The following is a 16,583-nucleotide window of genomic DNA, read 5'->3' as shown; positions in this document are numbered from 1 at the left end:
CTCAGGGTCCTGGGATCGAGTCCCACATCGGGCTCTCTGCTCAGCAGGGAGGCTGCTTCCTCCTCTCTGTGCCTGCCTCTCTGCCCACTTGTGATCTCTGTCTGTCAAATAAATAAATAAAATCTTTTTTAAAAAATCAAATACAGATAGTAGATAAATGGCAGTGATGACACCACAGTTTTTTAATCTCTCTAAATCCCCACATAGAAAGTGAGAGAGCAACAGAAAGCAAACCAAAAATCTGTGGACCACATTTTGCAAAGCTGGGTGACAGGGTATCTCCACGAATGCCAAGCAGGGGAGAGCGAATCAGCAACAGCCACACGTTTGCATAATTTCAGCATCTGTGCCAGAAAGCAACAAGACCTCTGACAGACCCCCCCAAACTGAAAAACCCCAAAACAGTCAAGGAAAGGAAGGCGAGTCAACTTGAGAACATGAGATTAAACTGAGAGTTTGGCCTAATCCTATTAGTGGCTGAGGGCATGGGGCCCCTGGTTCAAATCTGCATCTTAGAGCAATCTAACCCCTTAGCAACTCTTGACATTCACCAGCCCAGGGCTCCATTCCGGGATATGACCACACACTGAGAGAATCAAAATTCAGCAGAGCTGGGATAGCAGAATCAAGGAAAGAGAAGATCCAGATCACGTGGGGGAGGGAACAATGTTGGGAAGCTTCAGTCAGCAAGCTACCATCCATCTAAACTATACTTGTATCTCCTAAAATTTTAGGAAAACCAATAGCACATAAAAATAAACAACAGAGGAGCACCTGGGTCACTCAGTTCATTAAGTCTCTGATCTTGATTTCAGTTCATGTCCCGGTCTCAGGTCCCAGGTTTGTGAAATCAAGACCCCATCAGGCTCCACGCAAAGTGGGGGGTGTGCTCAAGATTCTCTCTTCTTCTGTCCCTGCCCTTCCCCAGCTCACATGCCCGCACGCATATACTCTATTTGAAAATAAACAAACCAATCTTTAAAAAAATAAACAACAGAGGGGCACGTGGGTGGCTCAGTGGGTTAAAGCCTCTGCCTTCGGCTCAGGTCATGATCCCAGGGTCCTGGGATGGAGCCCCGCATCGGGCTCTCTGCTCAGCGGGGAGCCTGCTTCCTCCTCTCTCTCTCTCTGCCTGCCTCTCTGCCTACTTGTGATCTCTGTCTGTCAAATAAATAAATAAAATTTTTAAAAAAGCCCAGAAAAGTATCAAGGTTAAATCGATAAAAGAAGTCATTATCCTGAAAAGGAAAATAAGAAGCAGAATAACATTTCTACAGATAATCTAAGCACACCAGAAAGACTACCACTACTTTACTCTGCTTCAAAACAAACAGAAAGCCATTTACAAATAATACAAGACATAAAAGAATAGTAGAAACTGAAATAGAAAAATTCAGAAATAAAGTTAAAAAACTCAATGGAAGAATTAGAAAAAAAAGAGAAAATTCAGAAATAAAGATTAAATGATGAGGAACATCACAGCAAAAAGATACCAAAGATGGTGCTTTAAGATAAATAAAAGGTGAAAAGGAGGGAAATTTAAAAACCAAAAAGAAATTGGGGCACTTGGGTGGCTCAGTCAGTTAAGTGTCTGACTCTTGATCTCAGCTCAGGTTTTGATCTCAGGCTCATGAGTTTGAGCCTGCATTGGGTTCATTAAAAAAAAAAAAAAAAAAAAAAAAAACAAGAGAAAGTGACAAATACCAAAGATAAAATAAGAACATCCAGTGTAGGGATAATGGGATATTGATACTCTTACCATTGGGAGAGATTCCAGCTATATTGGGAACATAAATGTTTAGAAATGTTTAACTTTTTAATTCAGCTTAAACTAAAATAGATTAAAAGTTCGTTCAGTGCTATTGAAGTTGTTTTGCTAATTAGAATTCAAACCCCCTTTTCTAGGAAAGTATCCTCTAGCTAGTTACAAAAATGAACATTCAGGTGAAGAGAGTGAAATGGGTCAGGATCCCTTACATCTTGGACTGATCCAGATTTTATGGGTCCTTATGCAACATGGCTCAGGTCATGATCCCATGCAATATGGGGAGCCCTCTTTAAGAAAAAGAATACCAAAAAATGCCTTATTTTTGTAGATTTTACAACAACATGGCAGTTCAAGGGGCCTTAATAAAGTGTGGGAAGTCTACCTCTGGCCATGCCTACTTCTAATACCAGAATAGGCTGTCCTCTAGCTTTTTTACTTTTTTTTTTTTTAAATACTTCATTTTTCCAGGGCCATTTCACAGCAAAATTACCAGCAAAGTACAGAGATTTTCCATCAACTTCTGTCCCCACACATCTACAGCCCCTTCCACTATCAACGTCTCTGGCCAGAGATTGTTATAATCAAGAACCTACACTGACACATTCAGATTTACTCTGGGGGTGGGACATTCTATAGATTTGCACAAATGTATAATGACACATATCTATTACCACAGTATCATGCAGAATAGTTTCACCGTCCCCCAGATCCTCTGTGCTCCACCTGTTCATCCCTCCCCACCACTCCCTGGCAATCATTGATATTAGTCTCCGTAGTTTTGCCTTTTACAGAATGTCTTTTAGAGCAGGTTGCTGTTGTCGACACAACATAGTTTGCCTTAATTTTTAACTTTATCCTTTTTTTTTTTTTGGTGGGGGAAAAAACACCTAATACAGTATTTACCATCTTAACTTTTTAAAAAAGATTTTATTTAGTTATTTGAGATAGAGAGAGTGAGCATGCATGGGGGGCAAAGGGAGCAGAAAGCCCAGCGTGGGGCTGGTCTCTCCAGGACTACCCGGGATCATGACCTGAGCCAAAGGCAGATGCTCAACCAACTGAACCGCCCAGGAGCCCTCATCTTAACTATTTTTGAGGATCCAGTTCAGATCCAGTGTTAAGTATATTCACATTGTTGTGAAATAGATCTATTCTCTTTCCTCTTGCCCCAGACTACCTCCTTTTTTGTACTCTTTCTCTTAACAGCATCCTCATCATTCAGATTCAAAAATCTCAGCAATAACCAATAACCTCTGACGACTTCTATTTTACTTACTGACTCCAATCAGTTCCATCTGGTAAGTTCTGTTGATTGAGCCGGCCTCCAAGATGGTTCTCATCTCATCAGTCCCTTCCTTTCCAAGGTAATAATGGCAAGAGTTTTATAAGTGATTCTCTTATCTCTAGGATCTCTCACCAGAGACATTTTTAAAAGCAAACTAACAATTTTTAAAAGTTTTTAATTATGTTACTCCTTTGTTCAGAAAAAACTTCAGTGACTCCCCCTACAAAATAAAACATGGTGTCCTTAGCTTATCAAACCAGGTTATGTTTAAGATGCTATACCTTATCTTTTTAGCCTCATCTCCAATAAGCATGGCACGATTTCAGGAGATTAGCAAGAAGAGCCATTTTCGATGTCCAAAGCAAAGAATGCCTCTCCAAAAAGACCGTGCCGTAACACTACTGTGACACTGATTTCATTAGTGCTCTCATTTCAAGAATGCCTTTCCTATCTCCGAACGATGTGAGAGTACACACCTTTGTGAAATCTCAGGCAATAAAAGTAAATTGTTCATGCTCCTTGAATGTTCATGCTCCTTGTATTATTTTTCTGTTGGAAATAATAGAAATATAACTCCTCTGGACAATCATGGAACCAAAGTCCTGAGAAAAACTCTGCAGGTCTGTCCACTGCTACCACCCCTGGCCAAGCCCCACCATCTCTCATCCGGACTACCACAGGAGCCTCCTAAATTGTTCTCCCTGCTTCTATTCTACACCCTTCTAATCCATCCTTCATACAAGGGCCAGAATACATTTTCCCATAGTATAAGCCATACATGATACTCCCCTAGCTTCCGGTTGTCCTTTCAATGAAATCCAAACACTCAGAAAGCTCTTTCTGATCTAGTTTGTGCTACCTCTTTGAACTTACCTTACACCAATCTCCCCCCTTCGCTTGCTGTACACCAGCCATGCAGGTATTCCTTGTGCTCTGCACACCTGCCTAGCTTGTTCCTGCCTTTGGCCCTTTATATTGACTCCTTCATTGGAATGCTCTTCCCTGAATCTAGGCCGGGTGGCTCCTTCTTATCTTTCAGGTTTCACTTCAAAAATGGCCTCCTCTGAAATGTCTTCTATGATCACACAACCTAAAAAGAAGTTTGGGGTGCCTGGGTGGCTCTGTTGGTTAAGCATCCAACTCTTGGTTTTGGCTCAGGTCATGATCTCAGGGTCCTGGAACCAAGTCCCAAGTAGGGCTCTGTGCTCAGGAGGGAGACTCCTTGAGATTCTCTCTCTCCCTCTGCCCTTCCCCCATCTATCATGTGCAATACACACACGTGCGTTCTCTCGCTCTCTCTCTCACTCTCAAATAAATAAATAAATAGATAGATCTCAATAAATAAATAAATAAATCTCAATGAATAAAAGGCCTGTGGTCATTTCCTATTAATTACCTTGTTTCATAGCACCTATCATCTGGAATTATTTTGTCATTTGTTCAGTATCTATCTCCTCTCCCACTTCTGTAAGTTCCAGGACATGAGTTGGTCTTTGTTTTCTTCACAGCTGCATTCCAGTCCCTAGGCAATTTCTAGCACAACACAGATGCTCATTAAATACGTATTGAATGAATGAATGAACTACCTTCAAGGAATCTGAAAGTGGTGTAGCCTGTTCTCTTCTTAAATACCTCCAGAGAAGATTCCACCATTTTCTGAAAAATGAATTCCAGCATCCAATAACTTTTCATTGTCATAAAGGTCCTCTTAATATCCAACCTAAATCCTTCCTAAGGCAATTGCTGTCTCTTCTCATTTGGTCCTCAACGGAATCATTAAATTGCCTTTTTATAGTCAGTAATAAATTTGTTATTGGCCTTCTTAACACTAGTGCTACTTCTCACACCTTCGAACACTGTTCTTTTCTGTCCTTGTCAGAGTTCTCTGTTTCAAGCTTCATTTGTGAGTCCAGCACTGAATGTAACTACTGCTGCTCAAACGTGCTAGGTACGAAACCTCAACTTAAAAAGAGCAGTCTGTACATCATCTCACTTCTTTCCTGATCTCTTTTTCTACAGGTTGTGCATGTGAATTCATAAGGACGCCTGGATGCTTGGACCTTCTCAAGAATCTGCAGGTACAAATGAGAAGTTGCAAAATAGCTAGAGTGTATAGATCCTAGGAAAGCTTCCTCAACATGGCTGGCCCACCTGTGCTTCAGCCACCCACACAAGGTGCAAGTCTGAATTTTTTTTTTTTTTAAAGATTTTCATTTATGTATTTGACAGACAGAGATCACAAGTAGGCAGAGAGGCAAGCAGAGAGAGAGGAGAAAGCAGGCTCCCCGCTGAGCAGAGAGCCCAATGTGGGGCTTGATCCCAGGACCCTGAGATCATGACCTGAGCTGAAGGCAGAGGCTCAACCCACTGAGCCACCTAGGTGCCCCATCAAGTCTGAAATTTTTAAAAGGGGTGGCATCGGGCTTTCTGCTCAGCAGGGAGCCTGCTTCCCCCTGCCTCTCTGCCTACTTGTGATCTCTCTCTCGGTCAAATAAATTTTAAAAATCTTTAAAAACAAAACTATTTATTTATTTATTTTAAAAATCTCTTTGATAAACAACTACTTATTAAACAAGATAATAAGGGCCTCTCCCCCACAGAACAAGTTTAGGATATCTTTCCAAATGCATACCCCAAGAAGACTTCATCAAATTAATGAAAGACAGAAAGACAGAAAGACAACAAAGAAGGAAGGAAGGAAGGAGAGGAGGACAGGACTGATGTCAAAGAAGTCATTGCCTGTGTTCTCTTCTAGGCATTTTATGCTTTCAGCCTTATAGTTAGGTCTTTCATCCATTTTGAATTGATTTCTGGGTATGGCGTAAGAAAGTGCTCCAGTTTCATTCTTCTGCCTGTTGCTCTCCAGTTCTCCCAACACCATTTGTTTTTCCCATTGGACATTCTTTTTCCCATTGGATATTCTTTCCTGCTTTGTCAAAGATTAATTGACCATATAATTGTGGGTTCATTTCTAGGTTTTCAGTTCTTTTTTTTTTTTTTTTAAGATTTTATTTATTTATTTGACAGAGAGAGTGAGAGAGCACAAGCAGGGAGAGGAGCAGAGGAAGAGGGAGAAGCAGCACCCCCCCCCGCCCCTCTCCTGAGCAGGGAGCCCAACGTGGGACTCGATCCAAGGACCCTGGGATCATGACCTGAGCTTAGCCATCTGAGCCACCCAGGCGCCCTGGGTTTTCAGTTCTGTTCCATTGATCTCTGTGTCTATTTTTGTGCCGGTATCATACTGTTTTGATGACTACAGCTTTGTAATAGGCTTGAAGTCGGGAATTGTGGTGCCCCCAGCTTTGTTCTTTTTCATGGTTGCTTTGGCTATTTGGTTTTTTTTGTTGTTCCATATAAATTTTAGGATTGTTTGTTCTAGCTCTGTGAAAAATTTTGGTGGTGTTTTAATAGGTGCATTAAATGTGTAGATTGCTTTGGGTAGTATACAACTTCTTTCTAGGTATGTCTCCTCAGGCAAGGGAAACAAAATAAAAAAATAAACTACTGGGACCACATCAAAATGAAAAGCTTTGTTACGTGAAGGAAACAATCCGCAAACCTATGGAATGGGAGATGATATTTGCCAAAGACATATCTGATAAAGGATCAGTACCAAAATATATAAAGAACTTACAAAACTCAACACCCAAAAAAGCCAAATAATTCAATTAAAAATGGGCAGAAGATAAGAATAGACATTTTTCCAACAGACACATGAAAAGATGCTCAACATCATTTATCATCAGGGGAATGCAAATCAAAACTACAATGAAAATCACTTCTTGGCCTTTTGGCTAAGATCAAGTGTAAAACTACAATGAGATATCACCTCACAGTTGTCAGAATGGTTAAAAGCAAAAACACAAGAAATAACAGGTATTGGTGAGGATGTGGAGAAAGGGGAACCATCTTGCACTGCTGATAAGAGTGCAAACTTGGGCAGTCACTCCGGAAAACAGTATGGAAATTCCTCGAAAAGTTAAAAATAAAACTACCCTGTGACTCAGCAATTACACTAGTAGGTATTTACCTGAAAGGAAAGGACACAAAAATCCTCATTCAAAGGGGCACATGTTTAGAGCAGCATTATTTACAATAGCCAAATTATGGAAGCAGCCCAAGTGTCCATCGACTAATGAATGAATGGATAAAGAAGAGATGGTACATAAATATAATGGAATATTACTCCGCCATCAAAAAGAACGAAATCTTGCCATTTGCAATGTGGTTGGAGCTAGAGAGTGTTCTGCTAAGTGATATAAGTCAGTCAGAGAAATACAAATACTACGTATTTTCACTCATTTGGCATTTAAGAAAAAAGAAGAGGAATACAGGAGGCAAAAAAGACAGAGGCAACCAAGAAACAGACTCTTCACTACAAAAAACAAACCAGTGGTGATCAGAGGGGAGGTAGGGGTGGGTGGTGGGGGAGATGGGCAAAACAGGTCATAGAATTAAGGAGCACACTTGTTGTGATGAGCTCTAGGTGTTGTATGCAAGTGTTGAATCACTATATCATACCCCTGACATTAATCCTACAGGTGTTAACTGGAATTTAAATGAAAACTTAACAAAACAGGAAAGAAAAAGGAAATCAACCAATATAATTCATGTATTTTTTTTATGATAAAGAAAGAGAACATGTTTCTTCACTAGATGGAGAGAATGTATAGGATAAAATTCAACATCCTTCATAACTCTTAAAAATCTCTTATAAAACTAGGAATAAGTGGGAACCTTCTCTGATAAAGCCTCTAAAAAAATTCCCCGTATCAGGGATCCATCACTGAGTGACAGATTACCCCAAACCTTAATGGCTTCACACAGTAACAAACATTTGTGTTCTCACACACTTTCTGTGGGTCAGAAATTAGGAGAGGTTTGGCTCTAGCTCAGAGTTTCTGAGGAAACCCCAAGATTACTGGTTAGTATGCAGGTGTCTGAAGGCAGGACAGGGGTTGGAGGAACCACTTCTGGGGTGGCTTACTCACAGAGCTGGAGAATTGATGGTGGATGCTGGCCGAAGGCTTCTCTGCTGCATTGACCCCACGGAAGGCTGCATCAGGATGCTTCCGACACAGCTTCTGGCTTCCAGAAAAAGAGCAAAGGGAAAACGCAGCATCTATTATCACCTAGTCTCAGAGGTCAAACCGCCATTTCCTGAGGATCCTATGACACAGGTCAGCCCTGTTCAGGGTTAGACAAAGATTGTTTGGGGGCAATCTTGGGGACGGGTTATCACAATGCCAAGCTGAGTATCTTAGTTTATGGTGAAACATTCAAATTATCCCTTTCAGTTTCATGAAGAATAGAAAGGTTGCCACTACCACACTTCTATTCAGCATTGGACTAGAGGACTTAGCTGACACAGAAAAACAAGAAAAAGAAACAAAAGTTAAAAAGAGTCACTATTTTCAGATCCTATAGATGTGTCAACATAGAAAAAAGCAAAAAAAATTATATATATATATATATCCCACAAAACACGGGAATTAAGGTGAATAATGGTTCAGGATACAAAGCCAATGCATAAAAATCAGCTGAATTTTTATGTATCAGCAACAATCAGTTAGAAAATGAAACTTTAAAAAATGATTTCAGTTACAGTGGCATAAAAAATATGAAGTACTTAGGGGTAAACCTAACAAAATACTTCTATGACCTTGATGGAAAATATTACGGAACTTCACTGAAAAACATTATAGAAGACCTGACTAAATGGAGGGCTTTATCATAGTTTTGGACTGGAAGACTCAGTGTTGAGAAAATGCCAGTTCTCCCCAAATTGATGTGCAGATCTGACAAATTCCAATCAAAATCCTGAAAGTATTTTGGGAGGAGGGAAGAACTGACAAGGCGATTCTAAAGAACTAGACGGAGGCACTTGCTATACAAAATATAAGGAATTATTATAAATTCCTAGTAATTAAAAAGGATCTTACTGATTTAGAGACAATGTAACTAATGAAATAAAATGGCCCGTGCATAAATGGAACCTTGGCTTATGATAGAGCTGATAGTAAAGAACCATGAAAAAGATGATAGCTTTTTTGATAAATGGTACTTGGTTACAGATGAAAAATAACTAAATAACTACCTTACCCCATACACAAAAATCCATTCTAAGCGATCCTGGAAGGTAATGTAAAGAGTAAACTATGACATTTTTAGAACACAACATCAAAGACTGTCTGTACAACTGATGGGTAGGAAAGGATTTCTTAAACAAGACACAAAGGCATACGTTAATAATAATAATAAATGTGTTCGAATCTCAGATGCCAACAATTCTACAATGCACCCTTATATTAAGAAAGGAAAAACATTGCTATTAAAATTGTAGGACAATGTTTTCTCACTACTTAGAATTCTTTAAGTTACACGATTATAAACTTATTTTTTAAGATTTTAAATGCATGCATAAGAAAGAAAATTTGAGGGAAATAAACTAGTCAAAATGTTCCTAAAATGTTTTCATATTCAGAGCCTGAGTTTTAAAAATAGTTTTTGATTCCGTTCTTGACAGCTGTGTTTTCCACAGAGCAGCACCCTCTACCATCAGGAACCCTGGTGATGACTGCTGTTGCTGCTGCTTCTTTTTTTTTCAATTGAGTATTTTGCTATGAGATTGGATATTTATTTAATAAGATCTGTTTTCAATGTGGACTTGTCTCTGTGATTAACTGTGGAGGGTTCGTCATGTGTTGGGCAGCCCTCTGGGCATGGAGCCTGCTGAAAATTCTCTCTCCCTTTCCCTCTGCCACTCCCCCCTCTCCCTCTTTCTCTCCCTCTCTAAAAAAAAAAATGTCTTGGCACCTGGGTGGCTCAGCGGGTTAAAGCCTAAAGCCTCTGCTTTGGGCTCAGGTCATGATCCCAGGATCCTGGGATGGAGCCCCGCATGGGGCTCTCTGCTCAGTGGGGAGCCTGCTTCCTCCTCTCTCTCTCTGCCTGCCTCTCTGCCTACTTGTGATCTCTGTCAAATACATAAATAAAATCTTAAAAAAAAATTAAAATTAAATAAAAAAAATTTTTTTAAAAGTCTGTTCTTTGAGAGCTCAATGAATTGCTGTCGTCCAGTATGAGATCAGGAGTCACAACCAGGTCCCTGGAAGAGCAGGTAAGCACAATTAAATTGTGACTTGTTGCCTGGCTGGTGAGCATGGAAGACCCATCAATTTTCTTTTTTTTTTTTTTTTTTTTTTTTTAAAGATTTTATTTATTTGAGAGAGAATGAGTGAGAGAGAGCATGAGCGAAGAGAAGGTCAGAGGGAGAAGCAGACTCCCCAAGGAGCCGGGAGCCTGATGCGGGACTCGATCCTGGAAGTCCGGGATCATAACCTGAGCCCAAGGCAGTCGCTCAACCAACTGAGCCACCCAGGTGCCCAGACCCATCAATTTTAAGAGCTGCTGTGTTAGTTCCCTGTGGCTCCCATCACAAATGACCACAGCAGTGGGACTTCAAACACAGCTGGAAGCTAAAAGTCTGCAATCAGTTTCAGCAGGCCAAAAGCAGGTGTGGGCCGGGCCATGTTCCCTCCAGAGGCTCTAGGTGAGAGCCTATTTTCTTGCCTCTTCCATTTTCTACAGCTGCATTCCTTAGCTCATAGCCTCTTTCTCCCTGCGAAACACCTTCAAATCTCCCTGTACTGCCACGTCCTATCACACCTTCTCCCTTCTGTCACTGCAATCAAACTTCCCTCTGCCTCTTCCTTATAAGGACACTGGCAATTACATTTGAGGGTCCTCCCATATAACCCAGGATAATCTCTCCATCTCAGAATCCTTCATTCAATCACGCTGGCAAAGTAACGTTAGTAATGTTAAGGTAAATGTCTCAGGTTCAGGGTTTCGGATGTGAATGTCTTTGGAGGACACTGTTCAACCTACCACAGATGGTAAATGTGAAAAAATATGCATCTGTGAATTGATGAGACACGATAATATCAATAATGGCTACTTTCCTTTTAGGGTGCTTGGCTGGTGCAGTTGTTTGAGCGTCAGACTCTCGGTTTCAGTTTAGGTCATAACCTCATGGTCGTGTGATCAAGCCCCACATCAGGCTATGCGCTTGGTGCGCAGAGTCAGCGTGAGATTCTCTCTCTCACTCTCCCTCTGCACCTCCCACTTGTCCTCTCTCCCTTTAAATAAGTAAGTAAATAAATAAATCCTTTTAAAAATAGCTAATCTGCTTTCATGTGCCAAGTACTGTTCTATGAACTTCACGTGTAATTACTTATTTGTTAAGTTCGACGCAAGAGCCTGCTTCTCCTCCCGGTGCCTGCCGTTCTGCCTACTTGTGCTCACTGTCTACCTCTCTGTCAAATAAATAAATAAAATCTTTTTTAAAAATTGTAAAAAAAAATAAAATTAAGTTCTATTAATCAAAAGACACTATCAAGAAAGTGAGAAAACATACCACAAATTTGGAGCAGACATTTGCTATGCATACAGTTGACAAAAGCTGAATGTCCAGGGTATATAAAGAATTTATATACATCATTAATATAGGAAAGACAAATAATCTAATAGAAAAAGTAGGTGAAAGACTTAAATGTACCCAACATAAAGTGCCTGAAGGGGTGTGAAATGCTGGTTGCAGTGTAAATTGTAGCAACTGCTTTGGAACACAATTTAACATTATCTTGTAAAACAGATGTGCTAACCCTATGATCACAAATTCCACTTAAGGAATATACACTAAAGAAACTTTTGGGATACGTTACACTAAAGAAACTGTTGGGATACATTACATTAAAGAAACTGTTGGGATACATTACACTAAAGAAACTGTTGGGATACGTGTTCTCAAAAACATGTATAAGAATATTCACAGCACCACTGTTAAATACTAGCAAAAGGTCTGACACAACCCTAATACTACCAACAATAAAATGGATAAATCCATACAATTGAATACTCCATATGCCACTGTAAATAAATTCATTACAGCTACACATAACAGCAAGGATAATCTCAGGAATGTAATGTTAAATGAAAAAAAGCAAACTGCAGAAGCTTACGTATGGTACAATTTCACTAATATCGTTCAAAAAACCAAGCCAAACAGTATTGTTTAGGAATAAAATATGTGAACAGCAAAGGGATGCTTTAAAAAAATTAGTTTTCCCTATCAATTTTTCTTTCTCAGTCTTGGCATATGTCTTCCAATCTTGGCATTGAGTGGAAATGGCACAGTAAAGTAAAAAGGAGTGGATTAACCAGGATCCCTGGGTTACTGATTGCTTTCTGCCTATTTCTATATAAAGACTAGGAATTCTAAGTAGAGGTCATTTACTGTGAAAGAGGATCACTGCCAGAAGTCACATTATTCAGCATTAAACTGTCTCAGGCAGGTATCAACTTAAACCGGTTGCTGCTATACTTTTTGGTTGTACAAAAGCTTACGCTCAGCCTTGGCTCTTTCCACTCACTCGTACAGGTCTTCTGGACTCACTCAGTCATCTGTTTCAGGATGCATTTTGCTATTTTATACTTCTATCTCTACCATCAGCATTCTTCTTCTTTGAAAAAAAAAATGCATTGAATGAATATATCTCAAAGACCCTGAGAAGCTCAGCTTGGCAGAGACACCATTTCTCCTCCGTCATTTCTCCTGTCATCCAAATTCTCAGGGAAGGAAACTTGACCGGCTTAGCTGGGTGATACCAGCTTATAACCATTTGTGTTACGGATGGTGGAGGTGGCTCTGTGGCACAAAGTCGCTCCTGAAGGTCCCCAACTGGAGGTAGAGTAGCCCATAAAAGCAGTCATTATGAGCTGGGTGGATGCTCAAAAAATGTTCTACGGAAGATGTTATTTATACTAATTCAATGAATACCCTCATATACATGTCCCGAAAAACATCGTTTGATTGCTTTCGTAGGACAAAAGTTGTAAAGGTGGAATTATTGGATCAAATGTATTAACGTGATTGAAATTTTATTTATTTACTGTTAATTATTTTGATTGAAATTTTAAATTCAGGGGCACCTGGGTGGCTCAGTGGGTTAAAGCCTCTGCCTTTGGCTCAGGTCATGATCTCAGGGTCCTGGGATTGAGCCCCACATCGGGCTCTCTGCTCCTCGGACAGCTGCTTCCTCCTCTCTCTTTGCCTGCCTCTCTGCCTACTTGTAGTCTCTGTCTGTCAAATAAATAAATAAAATCTTAAAAAAAAAAAGAAATTTTAAATTCATATTATCAAATTGCACTGCAAAGCATTGGATTAATTCACACTCCTCAGTGTGTAAAGCGACCATTTGACAAAACACAATACTCTTGTCAATATTGGGCCTCATTTTTTTTTTTTTTAGAGATTTTATTTATTTGAGAGAGAGAGTGAGTGGGAAGGAGAGGGAGAGAAAATCTGAAGTAGACTCCATGCTGAGCACAGAGCCCACTGTGGGGCTCAAGCCCACAACTGTGAGATCATGACCTGAGCTGAAACCAAGAGCAGACACTCAACTGACTAAACCACCCAGGTGCCCCAGGTCCCATTAAAAAAAAAACAAAAACAAACAAACAAAAACCTTTGCCAGTTTGATAAATCAAGGTGGTATCTCATTGTTTTAATCTGTCTTTTCTCAAAACCAGCGAAGCTAAATTTTTTCATCTGCATTTTGGATTTTTTATTTCTTAACTTTTGAAGAGTTTACCCATATAAATAGGGCTGGTTTTTTTTTTTTTTCAATCCTAATAGTTTGTATAAGAGCAACATAGATGTTGAAAATATTTCTATTTCTATTAGTCTTTTTATTTTGTTTTTGAAGAGGTGTTTGTTTGCTTGTTTTTTGGATGCCTGGTTCAATCTAAAAAGGATACTGTTGCCTAAACATTGCCCTCAGATCAGTGTGTGTGTGTGTGTGTGTGTGTGTGTGTTAGAGAGGGAGAGAGAGAAAGAGAGATGGCAGGTAGGGGGAGCAAAGGGAGAGAGAGAATCTTAAGCAGGCTCCACAGCCAGCACGGAGTCCAACTTGGGGCTCTGTCTCATAACCCTGAGGTCATGACCTGAGCCAAAATCAAGAGTCAGACACTTACTCAATGAAGCCAGCCAGGTGCTCCTGTGTGCAGATCAAATTTAAGAATAGATTTTTTTTAATACTCTGGAAAACAATAGATTAAAATATTAATAATAAGTACTGAAAACTTAGTAAGCATGAAGTGTCAAGCATATATTCAACCACAGTGGCCTCCGTTGTGCTAAAGAGCTAATTCCATCCTCTTTCATTCACTTAACATGGATCCGTATTCACTTGTACAGGTCTTCTAGACTCGTCACTTGGATTTCTGCCACTGGCCCTAAATTGTCTCTGCCTCTAGTCTCATCTAGGCCATCTTCCATCATTGCCAAAAAATAATCCATCAGGTATACAAATTTTATGTCACACAGCTGCTCATCACCCTTTGGTGGCTTCTAGTTGCCTTCAGGATAAAATCCAAACTCCTCAGCACAAGGTCCTTCCCCACCCTCCACCCCCACTGCATTCTACCTAATTCTCCGGCCTTCCATCTCCATATCACCCACACTACAGCCACAGAGAGCTGCCCGCAGTTCTCCACAGGTACCCCAATGCTTCACAGATTCGTTATTCCTTCTGTGTGGAATGCCCTTCCTCCTTGTGACTATTGATGAACTCTTATTTATTTTTTGGATGCTCCCCCACTCTTTACATATGCTCAGAAGCCTATCTGCTCTCTCCGGTTTCTTGGTTTTTTGTTTTTTTTTTTGTTAAGATTTTATTTATGTATTTGACAGAGAGAGACACAGAGAGGAAATAGAAGCGGGGGAGAGGGAGAGGAAGAAGCAGGCTTCCTGTTGAGCAGGGAGCCCAACTCAGGGCTTGATCCCACAACCCAGAGATCATGACCTAAGCCAAAATCAAGAGTCGGATGCTTAACCAAGTGAGCCAGCCAGGCTCCCCCTCCTATTTCTTTAGGTACCCAGCCGTTATGCTTTCATAGCGTCTTCATGCATTTCTTTCCCTTACCACTTCTGAGTGTACTGATCTGTTTCTTCCGGACTGTCAATGTGGTGACAGACTTCTCTATTCATTTTAATTCATGGTCTTACCCAGGGCTTGAGACATCATAGACCATTAAGTTTTTGCCAATTAAATACAGAGACAAATGAACATTTCTAGGTTTTCTCAGGAAAAAGTACAACAAAGCAAATGCGACACTATCAAAGTTTTAAATAGGGATTAAAAAATAGAGCAGAGTGTTAGACATTGATAATCATTTAAACGAATTTACCACTTAGGTGCCTGGGGGGCTCAGTTGGTTAAGCATCAGACTCTGGAGGGCACAGTAGGAAGTGGGTAGTCAAAGAGAATTTGTACTCTTTATGCATTTTGTCACATTTACGTTTTTACAATGAGAATGCATTAATTTTTTTTACAAAAGATAAGGGTATTAAATTTTCCCTTTGTGGGAAAAAATTCTGAGGTGGTGGTGGAGTGCATCAAGAAACTTGTTTTAAATTTACTCTTTTTTCACAAAAAAATCGCCCAAGCCTGTTCTACCTCCTAGAAGTTTTTTCTATCCCCTGGGAATTAATTCCCTAGTCAAGTACACAGAAAGAACTTTGTTCCTATTGTTGTCAGGGAAGAAGTCAAGATTGAAATTCAGGAGTCATTACTCTTGACCTTCCTAGGATTTGACACTAGGTCTTAAAGACTTGGCTTCTTTCCCTTTCTTTCTTTCTTTCTTTCTTTCTTTCTTTCTTATTCTTAAAGATTTATTTGAGAGAGAGAGAGAACAAGGGGAGGTAGGCAGAGGAAGAGGGGAAGGAGACCCCCTGCTGAGCCAAGAAATGCCAGTCTCCATCCCAGGAATCCAAGATCATAACCTGAGCCTAAGTGGAGTCAGAGGCTTGAGCTCAAACCAAGAATCTGAGGCGTCAACCACTTAACCTTCACCGAGTGAGCCACCCAGGTGCCCCCAGCTGCTTCCTTTCTGAATGATAAAAGACAGAAAGATCTAGGAGGGTATAAACTTTTAGTTGTAAGATGAGTAAGTTTTGGGGATCAAATGTACAGCACAGTGACTATAGTTAATAATACTTGTATTACTGTATATAATACTTGAAATCTGCTAAGAGAGCGGATCTTAAATTTTCTCATCACACACACACACACCATGTAAGGTGATAGATGTGTGAATTAACTTGATTGTGGCAACCATTTCACAATATAATATATACATTTGTCAAAATATCACATTGTACACCTTAAATTTATACAATTTTTATGTGTCATTCAACCTCAATAAAGCTGAGGGGGAAAAGAAGAGAGAACAGAGGACCTAAAGTTGAGTGGGAGTCAAAACCCACCAAGCTTATATCACAGAGTTAGGAATCCCAAATAACGACCTGGTCTGGAAGATTCCGGGTGGATGACAAAGATAGTCAAAATATTTAGGTCAAGAGCCCTCAATCATCCCGCCTGAATAATTTGATAATGAATTAATCTGCTAATTCTTTATTTGTCAGTTGAGTTTGACAGTGTAGATCTGGCTGGAAAGGGTTCTGAAGAG

The 16,583-nt window shown here is 40.0% G+C and overlaps 1 protein-coding gene across 2 annotated transcripts in view; it reads right to left on the bottom strand.

Annotated features, from left to right (window-relative positions):
- PKD2L1 (polycystin 2 like 1, transient receptor potential cation channel) overlaps positions 1-16,583 on the bottom strand; it is a 157,673-nt gene that overhangs the window by 117,185 nt on the left and 23,905 nt on the right. For both annotated transcript variants that reach the window (XM_045068514.1, XM_045068515.1), the window contains exon 6: positions 8,045-8,141. The gene's annotated coding sequence lies outside the window, so the exon portion shown is untranslated. The remainder of the gene's footprint in view (positions 1-8,044; positions 8,142-16,583) is intronic.

This window comes from Mustela putorius, unplaced genomic scaffold (assembly GCF_011764305.1).
Source record: "Mustela putorius furo isolate JIRA1106 unplaced genomic scaffold, ASM1176430v1.1 tig00003909_pilon_pilon_pilon, whole genome shotgun sequence".
Classification (NCBI taxonomy): Eukaryota; Metazoa; Chordata; class Mammalia; order Carnivora; family Mustelidae; genus Mustela; species Mustela putorius.
Note: the sequence above shows the minus strand (reverse complement) of the source record. Positions and strands in the feature narration are given on the sequence as shown.